The sequence below is a fragment of the Hylobates moloch genome, unplaced genomic scaffold (assembly GCF_009828535.3).
Source record: "Hylobates moloch isolate HMO894 unplaced genomic scaffold, HMol_V3 SCAFFOLD_11, whole genome shotgun sequence".
NCBI classification, from domain to species: Eukaryota; Metazoa; Chordata; class Mammalia; order Primates; family Hylobatidae; genus Hylobates; species Hylobates moloch.
Window position 1 is genome coordinate 58,352,640 of NW_026652286.1, and position 14,074 is coordinate 58,366,713.

At 38.5% G+C, this 14,074-nt stretch overlaps 1 non-coding gene across 1 annotated transcript; it reads left to right on the plus strand.

Moving 5' to 3' along the window:
- Positions 1-3,564: 3,564 nt before the first annotated feature.
- LOC116477581 (small nucleolar RNA U13) lies at positions 3,565-3,668 on the plus strand. The gene has a single exon (XR_004250545.1). It is a non-coding gene; the product is annotated as a small nucleolar RNA U13 (small nucleolar RNA).
- Positions 3,669-14,074: the final 10,406 nt, after the last annotated feature.

The following is a 14,074-nucleotide window of genomic DNA, read 5'->3' on the forward strand; positions in this document are numbered from 1 at the left end:
ACCAAAAACTTTATGAGAATATCAACGATATAGTAACATTCACATAACTACAATGCTTGAAGAATAGTTTATTCTCATTCATTTGAAATTCTGATTAATGTTTTGAAAGAAAAGTATTTTTATATTTATAACTTCTTAAAAATTTATCCCAAGTGTCTTAGCTCATGGTAGCACCTTTATAAGTAATAGGTTGAAAACATGAAATTGCTAATATTAGCTACTTTTTTTAACCACAAAAATAGCACATTTTGACCAAGTGTGGTGGCTCATGCCTGTAATCCCAGCACTTTGGGAGGCTGAGGCAGGCAGATCACCTGAGGTCAGGAGTTCGAGACCAGCCTGGTCAACATGACAAAACCCTGTCTCTACTAAAAAATACAAAAATTAGCCAAGCGTGGTGGTGGGTGCCTGTAATCCCAGCTACTGGGGGGGGCTGAGACAGGAAAATCGCTTGAACCCGGGAGGTAGAGGTTGCAGAGAGCCAAGATCACACCACTGCACTCTAGCCTGGGTGACAAAGTGAGACTCTGAAAAAAAAAAATCAATAAAGAAAGAGAGAAAGAGAAAAAGAGAGAGAAAGAAAGAAGAAAGAAAGAGAAAGGAAGGAAAGAAGGAAGGAAGGAAGAAAGGAAGGAAGGAAGAATAAAGAAAAGAAAAGGGAAAGAAAAGAAAGAAAATAAATTTTGGGACTTGTACTAGTCAGTCTCCAAAATGGATCTCAGTGATCTTTACCTCTTGGTATTCAAGTCCTTGTATAGCCCCTGCCCATGATGAAAAGACAAAAAAGAAAGAGAGAAAGAAAAGAAAAGAAAAGAGAAAGAAAAGAAAGAAAATAAATTTGGGGACTTGTACTAGTCAGCATCCAAAATGGATCTCAGTGATCTTTACCTCTTGGTATTCAAGTCCTTGTATAGCCCCTGCCCATAATGAATAGGAATGACCTGTGCAACCAATAGAATATTGAGGAATTGAGGATGTTTGACTTCTGAGGCTAAGGTCATAAACAATATTGCAGCTTCCACTTTGCTCTTTCCTGGCTTATTCACTCTGGCAGGAATCAGCCACCAAGTTAAGAGAACACTCAAACAGGCCAAGGGAAAGGTCCACGTGGCGAAGAACTCAGACCTCCCGCCAATAGCCTGCACTAACTTGCCAGCCTGTGAATGAGCCATCTTGGAAGCAGATCTTCCCACACCACAGTAAAGCCTCCAGAAGACCTGACCAACATCTTGATTGCAACCTTATGAGACACTCTGAGCCAGAACCAACCAGCTAAGCTCTTCTTAAATCCCTGGCCTATGGAAACTATGTGAGATACTGTTTTTTGTTTATTTTTTTTTAGAGACAGAGTCTCCCTATGTTGCCCAGGCTGGGAGTGCAGTGGCTATTCAAAGGTGCACAGTCAGTACACTACAGCCTGGAATTCCTGGGCTCAAGACATACTCTTGCCTCAGCCTCCCAAGTAGTGGGGACTACAGGCACATGTCACAGTGCCCACTGAGATGCTATTGTTTTAAGCCACTAAGTCTTGGGATAATAGGTAACAAATATGGAGCTTTTACAAATATGTATCTGGGCCAGGCTCAGGGGCTCATACCTGTAATCGCAGCACTTTGGGAAGCCAAGGCAGAAGGATCTCATAAGCCTAGGAGTTCGAGACCAGCCCAAGCAGCATAGCAAGGCCCTATCTCTACAAAAATTAAATTGAAATAATTTGCTGGGTATGGTGGTGTGTGCCTGTAGTCGTTGCTACTAGGAAGGCTGAGGGGGAGAGGAACACTTGAGTGCCGGCATTTGAAGTTGCAATAAGCCATGATCGTGCCACTGCACTCCAGCCTGGGAGTGAGACCCTGTTTTTAAAACAAAGAAACTGTATATATATCTCTATATAGATATATATATATACACACACACACATACACACACACACATATACATATGTGTATATATATATGACTAGAGGCCAGGCATAGTGGCTCATGCCTGTAATCCCAGTACTTTGGGAAACTGAGGTGGGAGGATTATTAGAGCCCAGAAGTTTGAGAACAGCCTGGGCAACATAGTGAGACCCCATCTCTATGAAAAAAAGAAAGAAAGAGGCCAGGAGCAGTGGCTCATGCCAGCACTTTGGGAGGCCGAGGCGGGCAGATCATGAGGTCAGGAGATGGAGACCATCCCAGCTAACACAGTGAAACCCCGTCTCTACTAAAAAAAAATACAAAAAATTAGCTGGGCATGGTGGCGAGTGCCTGTAGTCCCAGCTACTCAGGAGGCTGAGACAGGAGAATGGTGTGAACCTGGGAGGCAGAGCTTGCAGTGAGCCAAGACTGCGCCACTGCACTCCAGCCTGGGCAACTTAGCGAGACTCTGTGTCAAAAAAAAAAAAAAAAAAGAAAAGAAAAAATAAAATATAAGACTAGATAGTATTAGGAAAATTTACAGCATTACTAAGGAATGGCATTTTGTTTGTTTTAAAATATGATTTATAGTTCATGTGGTTTCCTTGGACCAATAAGACCCTTCCTAAATCCATTCCAGAGATTATTATTTTGGGTCTCATTCCCTTCTTAGGGAGCCCTCTAAGAATCTCTCCCTGCAAGGTGACTCAAGTTCACACCAATGTTTCTCTGCTTTGATCCTCAGTAAAACTTGTTGGACTTCACAGTTCATTCTTTTAGCATCTAATCTCTAATTGTTTCAAGTATGCATTGCTTATCTCTTCAATTAGATCAATTAGATTGTAAAATTCCTGCAGCCAGGACCACATCTTTTACTTGCTTTAGACCTTCAACATTGTTGTCTGCTGAGGGCACATTACATGAGTATCATTACTCATTTATTGATTGTCCAAATTAATAGAATCGCTTCTTAACATAGTATTCCTCCTTGAAGATCATTTTATCCTAGGAACCATTCTTTATTTCAGAATGTGGCATAGATTTTCGACATGGACTTTTTTCCCCCAAGAAAATCATACAGTACTTTAAAACACCCAAGTCTATCATATAATCCTCTTTGAGTTATTCATATTTCAGAAATGTGCTGAATTTTTTGCTATCACTTTGTAACTTTCTCCAATTGTGAAGCTACTAATTTAATTATTTTATAATTGCTAAAATACAAGTTAGGCCAAAAAGAGCTTGCTGTGGTAACTGCATGGACCCTGTCTGAAAGGCCCACCCCTAACATTTATAATAGTGGGACCAGATGATGCATAGCAGCCTATATATCATATGTCTAAATATATCAAAGTCAGGTATCAAACTATCAAACTTTTAGAAAAAAAAAAAAAAGAAGTATGTTCTATTCTTCTGTCTTGACAAGTTTTCTTCCTAGTTATTTCTTCTCTGAATTTCAGTTTTATATTTTCTATTTCTATCTTGACCTTAACTTGTACTGATTCTCAAAGTCTTGAAAGATTTAAAAAAAACCAAAGTGACTGTATTCAAAGTGTTCAAATATATCGTCCATCAAAAAATGTAAAGTAAATTAAAAAACTGGAAAATTCCCATTATTTAATGTTAGAAAGGAATTTTTCTAAAGTATTCAAAAGAATCTCTCCTGATGCTTTTGTAGTTCATGAGTGTAATGATTGAGTGTTCATGCACATGTGTGAGATATGCCATCCTTGAACCTTGTTACACCATTGTCACATTGCCCGTTTGACATGAAACAAAAGAAACAAAAGAAAAATAATCTTTCCTAAAATTTCTAAAGAGAAAAACAAATTATAATCATTAAATATCAACTTCTTTTTCAGATTTATCATCTGCTCTGAAAATGTCAAAATTTTAAATCAAAATAATTAAACAAAAATGTTTTAAAAATTTATTTGCATCTATTTAAATATTTTAATAAAAATAAAACCATTTTTAATGATCACATTCAATGCCCATTCAGTGGCCAATGTGAAGAAATGGTATCACACTTCATGCGTGTTATGTATAACCTTCATATACACACATTTGAATAATATAAATTGTTTTATCTTAGAAAATGTTCCTCAGCCACCATATTTAATTATTGCAAATAAAATACTAGTTCACAGTAGTCAGGAAACACAAATTAAAACATGAAGAAGGCCAGGCACAGTGGCTCATGCCTGTAATCCCAGCACTTTGGGAGGGCTAGATGGATAGATCACTTGAGGTCAGGAGTCTGAGACACCAGCCTGGCCAACATGGCCAAACCCCATCTCCAATAAAAATACAAACGTTAGCTGAGTGTGGTGGCACAGGCCTGTTTCCAGCTACGCGGGAGGCTGAGTCAGGAGAATCACTTGAACCCGGGAGGCAGAGGTTGCAGTGACCCAAGATCGTGCCACTGCACTCCAGCCTGGGTGAGAGTGAGACTCCGTCTCAGAAAAAAAAAAGAAAAAGAAAATGCATACTTTGTGTGTTGGAAAATGATACTGCATTACGCAAAAATCTTTTGCACTCTTGATAACTGAAAGATCTGAAAAGTTAGTCTCTTCTCTTACCTAGATGCTTCTGTTATTCACATTCTCCTAAATTGCTCATGTTCATCTTCATATCTTGTGGTGGTATAATCCAGAAGACATCACAGAATTTGGACACAATTGCCATTTCACTTAATGACATAGGATAAGAGATATAAAGAAGCATTTTCCTGAGCCTTAAATGCTGTTAAGCACGAGTGGATGCTTAAGAACACACTGTGTCAATGCTAAGAGCCAGATCTTGAGTATCAGAAGTGCCCATGTGTTGTTAAATAAATTTATTTTTGGGGGGGCCAGGCGCGGTGGCTCACACCTGTAATCCCAGCACTTTGGGAGGCCGAGGCAGGCGGATCACGAGGTCAGGAGATCGAGACCATCCTGGCTAACACGGTGAAACCCGTCTCTACTAAAAATACAAAAAAATTAGCCGGGCATAGTGGCGGGCGCCTGTAGTCCCAGCTACTCGGTAGGCTGAGGCAGCAGAATGGTGTGAACCCGGGAGGCGGAGCTTGCAGTGAGCCGAGATAGTGCCACTGCCCTCCAGCCTGGGCGACAGAGTGAGACTCCGTCTCAAAAAATAAAATAAAATGAAATAAAAATTTTTGTGTGTGTTGTGATATGTAGGGCCTTCTAAAGCACAGGGCCTAAGACTAGGGCCACTTTGCCCAGGTAGCAGGGTTGTACTATTGTATCAAAAGTTAATCACCGAAAGTCAGAAATTTTTTCTAGTCTCATGTATGATTTACAGATTAAATAATATTATTATTTTTTTTTCATGGCAGGCTCTCACTGTGTCACCCAGGTTGGAGTGCAGTGGCATGATCTCAGCTCACTACAACCTGTCTCCTAGGTCCTAGAGATTCTCCTGCCTCACCCTTCCAAGTAGGTGGGATTATAGGTGTGCACCACCACACCGGCTAATTTTTGTATTTTTAGTAGAGACAGGGTTTCACTCTGTTGGCCAGGCTGGTCTCAAACGCGTGACCTCAAGTGATCTGCCCACCTCAGCCTTTCAAAGTGTTGAGACTACAGGTGTGAGCCACTGCACCCAGCCCAAATTAAATAATTAAGTTATTCATAGTGATAGAATAATGAGAGTGCAGACTCTGGAGAAATGGCGATTGGGTTCACATCTCAACTTTGTTACTTAGTTGTGTGACCTTGGGCAAGTTACTCAACTTTCTGTGCCTCAATTTCCTCAACTGTAAAACAGGGATAAAAATAATAATATCTTGAAGGATGGTTGCTATTCTTAAAAATACCAATCCTGCTGAGGAAGGTGCTGAGAACAGTACATGGATCATAGCAAGCTCTATATATGTATTGCTCTTACTATATGTGCACTCTCCAAAGCATTCTGTAGAACCTAATCCATTCTTGGAAATAACATAATAATTAATGATAATTATAATAATTACAGTGTTTGAATACCTCCCATGGGCCAAGCACAGCATTTATATTATTTCATTTAATCCTCAGAACAACCCTGACAGGTAGGCATTATTCTCAATTCTCAGAGGAAGAAACTGAAATTAAGAAAGGTGAAGTAATCTGCTCAAAGGCACAGATAGTAAGTGACAGAGCTGAGCTTTAAATGGAAGTTTTCTCAATCCTAAACCTGTGCTCTTTCTACTTTGTTCTTGGTGAACAAACCATGTTGCTTAATCCCAGATTCCTGGTTCTGAGATCCCAGAATACAATGATTCTGTCATTTGTAAAGATGAAAATTACAAATAATTTGTAATCACCAAACTGAACCCCTTGAGGGGACAGATTGTTTCCTTCTGCCCCCCAGCACCATGCCTGGAACACAGTAGATAAATAATATTTGTCCAAACAATGATGATTAATCTGGAGACAACAATATGCTAGGGAAATGAACAAACTTTTTTTTTTTTTTTTTTTGAGACAGGGTCTTGCTCTGTCACTTGGGCTGGAGTGCAGGGACACAATCATGGTTCACTGTAATCTGGAACTCCTGGGCTCAGGTGATTCTCCTGCCTCAGCCTCTTAAGTAGCTGGGCCTACAGGAGCACACCATCATGCCCAGCTAATTTTTAAATTTTTGTTTTGTAGAGATGGGGTTTCACTGTGTTTCCTAATCTGGTCTCGAACTTCTGGCCTCAAGCAATCCTCCCCCTCAGCCCCCCATAGTGCTGAGATTATAGGTGTGAGCCACTGCACACAAGCAAACATAACATTTTGTGAATTGACAGTCTGTAGGTTCATTGAGACAGCTGCAGTACTTCCCTTTACTTCATGTAACAAATTTTTATGATAAGTAATAATTTTTTCAGCCTGAGCAATATAATGAGACCCTGTCTCTAAAAACATTTCTTAAAAATAAATAAACCAGGAACAGTTATGCATACCTGTGGTCCTAGCTACTTGGGAGGCTGAGGTGGGAGGATGGCTCGAGACTAGAAGTTTGAGGCTGCAGTGAGCTATAATTGTGCAATTGCACTACAACCTGGGTGACAAGGAAGAATCTTGTCTCTTAAAAATAATGATCATCATCATTTTTAAAGTTCAGTTATACTTAAGCCCTCTGTTCTTGCTTTGACATTTTTAACCATGACGTATAGACCTTGACTCTCCCTTGCATCTTTTTGAAATGAAAACAGAGTTTATTCAGATTTCTTCTGGCTTTAACTATTATTCCCATGATCCTTGCTCGAAAGCAAATTACAGGATATTTGGAGATGTTTCCTTGTTTAGATTTGAGTTGCCTGGGCTATTTTTTTTTTCTCGGAAAAATCTCATAGTACACACAGTTTCATACCAGCTTGGAACGTGGTTATTTGGCCCATCTGCCATTTTAAATAACATTTAAATTTAGGTTTATATATTTTTAGGGATATGGTGGTGATGCTATAGAGTTTTATTCTGAGAGTTTCAGTTCTTCAGGAGTTCCACAACGAGCAACTTGCATGTAGTCTGAACAATGTCTTTAGATGCATTTCCCAGCAAGTTTTAGGGGAAAAAATTAAACTCCTCAAGTTCATCTCTCTTCTACTTGACCAGAGGAGCAGCAATTTATTTACACTTGAGTTCAGATTAGGAAAAAAGAGGAAGGGGGTTTCAAGCAAACTCATACAGCTCAAGCATCTGGCAACTGTTAACCAAAACGGTGGTGAAAAGAGAAGACTTGTGTCAGACGAAATCTCAAGTATCTACTTCCTCATCCTTTCTTAGTGATGAAAACTTTATTTTGGCTGGGTTTATAGCCACTCGAAAAGAAAAGAAACCCTTGCAGTTAGGTATGTAGGTATGTGACTAAATTCTAATAAATGAGATGTCATTGAAATTGTTCTTTTGAATTTCCAGGAAGCCTCCTTAAAGGGAGATCATGCAGACAGATCATCTCTGTCTCCTTCATTTGGGCTGGAAATAAAACATGATGGCTGAAGCGTGAGCAGTGCTTCTGGGCTATTAGGTAGAAGCCATGTGGCAGAGCAATGGGGTAGAAAGATTCTGTGTGCATGATGATCATAGAACTGTTATACCAACTCTGGATGGCTTACTTCTGGACTTCTTTTATGTAAAAGAGAAATGAATTTATATATTGTTTAAGGGCACTTCACTGTTTTCTCTTTCTCATCTATACCCAATTCCAAGAGAGAGAACGATCCATTAGGATCTTCATATATTGTTCTATCTTGGAAAAAGTTAAAAAAAAAAAAAGGATCTGACTATATCTCCATGATACTCCTCACCCCAAATATTACCCTCTTTCCACCTGGCCTATGAAAGCCAAAGGCATCTGGACAGCCTCTTCAAAGAGAGGGAACTTGTTAATTTTATGAATATGATAGCAATTTCTCAGATAATATGCTTGTATTCTCCCAAGATGGACTAATTAAATATTCTGGGTTTTGTTCTGTGAAATTAGCTTAAATGATTTCTCTGTATTTGATACAATTAATTGTTAATTGTTAATTGGTCCTTTAAGATCTCTAGAATCATTTTTTAGAGTACCAAGAAAGGCAGACTAGCCAAATGTGACTTTTTGACTTTTTTTTTTTTTTTGAGATGGCGTCTAACTCTTGTTTCCCAGGCTGGAGTGCAATGGCATGATCTCGGCTCACTACAAACTCCACCTCCCAGGTTCAAGCGGCTGTCCTGCCTCAGCCTCCCAAGTAGCTGGGATTACAGGCGCCCTCCACCACACCCAGCTAATTTTTGTATTTTTAGTAGAGACGAGGTTTCAACATGTTGGTCAGACTAGTCTTGAACTCCTGACCTCAAGTGATCCGCCCACCTCAGCCTCCCAAAGTGCTGGGATTACAGGCATGAGCCAGCATGCCCGGCCCCAAATGTGACTTTTTACCTCAAGCATCAAACTGTTTTATACATTACATTGAAAAGTACCTCATAGCTGTTTCCCCAGAAAGACTAGGTTTCTTTTCAAATATTCTCTCATTTTTACATTCTAACCTCTAAAATGTTTCAATCTGTTATAATGTATTGAGTCTTGTAAGGTTATAAATTAATTTCTTTTTAAGTATGATTTTTGCCCTGGAAAAGAGATTTTACATGATCAATAATGAATAATTAGTAGGGAACTAGCCAAGAGTAGAGGATGGGAGAAGAAAAGAAAATGAAAAAAAAATCAGACTTTAATACAGAAGAAAATTTATCTTACGTTTTCTTCCACATTAAACATTTTGGCTAAGTAAATTCTTATAAGGAAAACCAAAATATTTTTAACCAGCAGAAACAAATGCCTGATAAAACCAAAAGACAGTTTTCCTTATGATCTAATAAAGTAATTTTGTCTTCATAATTAGCAAAGTGCTGTTGCTAAAATAGCACTTAGGAGCTGATGCTCAAATATTCCCCCAGTGGGAATAATGTACATGATTCAGACTGTGAGCAATGACAGCATAGGATAACTTACACATTGCCAAATCGTATCCCTGGGCGCCAGAATGTGTGTGAATCTTCTACCTACTACCAACTCATGTCTCTAAGATATGTTGACAGACCTATTTGTCATGTTTCTTTAGTCTGCGGTGTGGCGTAATACAAAGAGCACTGGGTTGAAGGTCAGAAATGTTAGAGTTCTAGTTCAGGCTCTAACACTTGTGGCATTGTGCATGTCACCTGACCTTGCCTGGTGTCAGTTTCCTCATCTGTAAATTGAGGTTAATGATACCTACATTACTCGCTTTACATGTCTGTTGTGAAGATCAAATCGTATGTATTTATGAGTGCTTTGGATATTTTAAAACTTTAAATATTCTATTACTGTAGGTTTTTTCACATATACCTTTGGCCCTACTTAGGGGTCCCCTCCCTTCCTCCCTTTTTCCCTTCCTCCCTTCCTTCCTCCCTCCCTCTGTCCCTCTCTCCCTTCTATTCTTCCTTTCTCTCTTGCTCTCTTTCCTATTTATTAATTTATTATTTTTTGAGATGGAATCTCACTTTATTGCCCAGGCTGGAGTGCAGTGGCGCCATCTTGGCTCACTGCAACCTCTGCCTCCCAGGTTCAAGCAATCCTTTTGCTTCAGCCTCCTGAGTAGCTGAGATTACAGGCATGTGCCACCACGCCCAGCTAATTTTTGTATTTTTTTTGTAGAGATGGGGTTTGGCCATGTTGGCCAGGCTGGTCATTCTTTCTTTTTTGTACAGACAGCATCTCGTTTGTTTTGCCTAGGCTGGTCCGGAACACTCCTGGCTTCAAGTGAACTTCCTGCCTTGGCCTTCCAAAATGATTTTTTTTTTTTTTTGAGATGGAGTCTTACTCTGTCACCCAGGCTGGAGTGCAGTGGCACGATCTTGGCTCACTGCAACCTCCACCTCCTGAGTTCAAGCGATTCTCCTGCCTCAGCCTCCTGAGTAGCTGAGATTATAGGCAGGTGCCACCACCCTCAGCTAATTTTTTTTGTATTTTTAGTAGAGACGGGGTTTCACCATGTTGGTCAGGCTGGTCTCGAACTCCTGACCTCAAGTGATCTACCAGCCTCAGCTCCCCAAAGTGCTGGGATTACAGGCATGAGCCACTACGCCCAGCCCAAAATGTTGAGATTACAGATGCGACCCACGCGCCCAGCTACTTCTGACATTTCTTTTCCTCAAAATCTCTTTGAAAATTAGAACCCAGTCTAGGAGATCTTTCAATGACCTCTCTCAAGAGCAAATCACAACCTTCTGAGCCTCTATCTGTAAATGAGAAGTTGGAAGAGATTGATAGGCCCAAATTTTATTTTGAAGCAGAACATTTTTTAATAAACTTATTCTGAAGATGAGCAGGTGAAATGGACAGAAACGGGTTTGCTCATGGTCAAAATGGTTGAAGCTGGAATGAGGAGAACTCGGAGTCCTATCTAATTAGTCTTCTTTCACCCACCGTGTTCCTATTTCTCTTTTAGGCAGCCACTGAGGCTCCTCACAATAAACCTCAGATCATTCCCACTTGAACCTTCTACAGTGTTGATGGTATGATTCTAGCCCTTATGTTTCTATCATTCTTCAAGCAAATTCTCTCTATTATAAAGCGGTAAAGGATAGCTGTAAAATGTTATAGATGGACAGATGTCTTGGCCTCTCCAATGACTTAAATACTAGGTAGTCCACCATTCCATCATCTGAATCATTCTGAACTCTTGTTAGTCACCCAACAAATTTGTTGAAACATAGCCAAGTCAATCAAACCAGATAGGTACCAAATTTCTTGAGCTAGAAGATGACTTTAAAAAGTAATGTAAAATATCTCCAAAGCTCTCATGGAGTAGGAACTCTGCATGAAACTATAAAATATCGAATAAGCAATTCTTCAAGTTGTTCTCCACCAAATATACAGCAATACTGCAGGCTCCTTGAATCTCTTTTAAATAGGAATGATTCAGAGATTAAGAAGCCGTTTATAATAAAGCAAAGAATTCAATGCCATTTCTCAATGGCCCAAACAAGAGAGATTGTTTTGGGAAGTTGGCTCCAGAATACACAGATCATATAATTGCACAGTGTCAGAGCTGGAAATGACGTTAGAGAGTAACCAGTCTATTTTACATATGACAAATATGAAGTTCAGAGAGACTGTTAGTGAGCTGTCCAAGGTTAGGGATGCATTCAAGCTTTATTAAATAAGTATTAACTGAGTGCTATGTGCCAGGTGATAGGGATAGGAAGGCAAATAAAACATGATCTTTGTCCATGTAGTGGAAAAAGACAAATAAGTGAATAATTGCAGTTAGATTGTTGCATAAGTGGGACTCCAACTCTGTGTCCAATTTCATAATCAAAGGTCTATCCCACTACCTTATACTGCCTCATAACTATACAGCTTGAGAAATTAGTAGTGGAGAGCCATGGCCAGTATATCCAGAGATATGTTTATGTCAACTAAGCCTTGGTCTTTGGGGTGCACAGGTACTTATCTCCCTTTCTTGAGGACCTGTGAATAATAGGGAAGACTCTATTCTTATATGAAAGGAAATTCTTACAAAGATTTTTTTCGCCAATACTTATAAGGACTTCTTAGAGCGTTGAGGAAACCATGAATGGTAAAGGCTTACAAAGCAAAGTAATAATAGTATAGCCTTTGCTCTGACTTTTGAAGAAGTTACCACCAAGGTCAAAGTCATGAAAAATTATATTACCTACTGGCATACTTTTCAACCTACTTAAGTGAGAAAAGGACATTTTAATTAGCTGTCTGCATATGTTTCTTTTTCCTTAGTATATAAAATATTGAAGAAATATACAAATATTTCAAAGACCTGTACCATCATCCAGAAAGAACAACAAACGCAAAAGCCAAACAACAGCCTGGGCAACATAGTGAGACTCTGTCCACCCTCACCCTCATCAGCTGTCCATTCAATAAAAAAATGAGCAACTTTATGAAGAGATATTATGCATACAAATTAATTACAATTGAATGTAAGTGTGCACTCACATTTTTATGAAAAAGTGCATCTATGCATGAAAGAAAATTTGGAAGACTAACATCAAAACATTAAGAATAAGAAAAACCTTTAAGGAAAATATAAACAAATACATAACAGTTTTATAGACTACATACACAATAAAAGTAAAAAGACCTGAGCCTGGTGATGTGTTCCTGCAGTCCCAGCTACTGCAGAGGCCGAGGTAGGAGGATGGGTTGCCCCCAGGAGTTCAAGTCTGTAGTGCATGCCTGTGAATAGCCGTCGTACTCCAGCCTGGGCAGAATAGCAAGTGCTCATCTCAAAACAGAAAAAAAAAAAAGGAAAAGTAACAAAATCCTTTATTTAAAACTCTTATGTATAATTTTTATATTTTCTAATGTCTCTGGAATGGAAAAAAATTCCCAAATCCGACCATTGAGAATATAGTTGAGAATTATTAGTGACCATGTTCCGACTTTTCATATGACTGGTAGTTTCAGACCTTCCCAAAACACTACATATCAAATATTTAAGTTATGGAAAGTATCATCAATGTTACTTACCGAATGTCAAAAAAAGAGAAATAGTCACCAATGAGAATCTACAGTGTAGTTAATTAGGTAAAATATTTATTTAATTGAACCAACATTTGAGTACCCTCCCCATACATAGTTTTATCCTGGAAAAAAATGTAGAAGTGTACTAGCTAAAACAAAAAAGATAATTTAGTAAGAAACAACTAAGGAATAATGTGAACGCAACTTAAAAACAAATATATGGTGGTATAATCTAGATTCTAGATACCGTCTAATGTCTGATTTCATAGCCCTAAAGCATGTTCATCTCAAACTACAGTGGATGAGAGCAAAATAAATAATTAGCTTTTTTGGGCAGCATTGACACAAGACAGACATAAATGTATGCACAAACTTATAGGAAGTTCTGAAACAGAGCATCAACCACTGTGTGGTAGTTATGCTCTATGGCAATCAAGAACAGCCTCACTCTTTTTAACAGAAAATTATCTATAAGTCACCAACAATTGCCATTGCTCTAGCTGATCACAGGGCTCAGAGGCAAAACTGAAAACAATGAATCAACAGAACAGTTAGTAGCTATGTTTAGGCCATTAGGACAGTATCTGGCTCCTAGTAAGAGCTCAGTAAATGCTCTCTGTTGAATAATCATTCATTTTTAAACAACTGCTGGTGATACACTAGTCTATCCAACTCTTCTCACACCTTTTCCTCTTCATTTTCTCACTTCTCTGGGTCCCTGTCATATACAGCGCTCAAAGAGAATCATCATCCACAATGTCATCTTTGAAGGAAATAGAAAATTTATATCTGGATGCCAAACACTTAAAAATACAAAGGTTTCTGAACCTAAAAGTTACAATTAGCTAGAGGTCCATCTGAAAAAAAAAGAAAGAGTAAAAAGCAATTTGGGTTCAAATAAGAAGAGATTTTTATGTTGTTTTTATGCATAATATTTCAAGCTTTTTCTCTATGAAGCTTAGAGATTTGCTAATAGCATATTAAAATGAAACTAACTGGTTAACACACAAGTCAAGTCTTGTAGGTATAAACTATTATTATTTAAATTATTACAGTTATAATAAACATTCATATAGCACTATATATTACTAAAATGCTTTATAATATTCTTGGCTCTTATTCTTCTAATACTAAATTAGTTAAAACTAAAAGCAATTTTTTTTTATTCACTAATGAGAATGAAA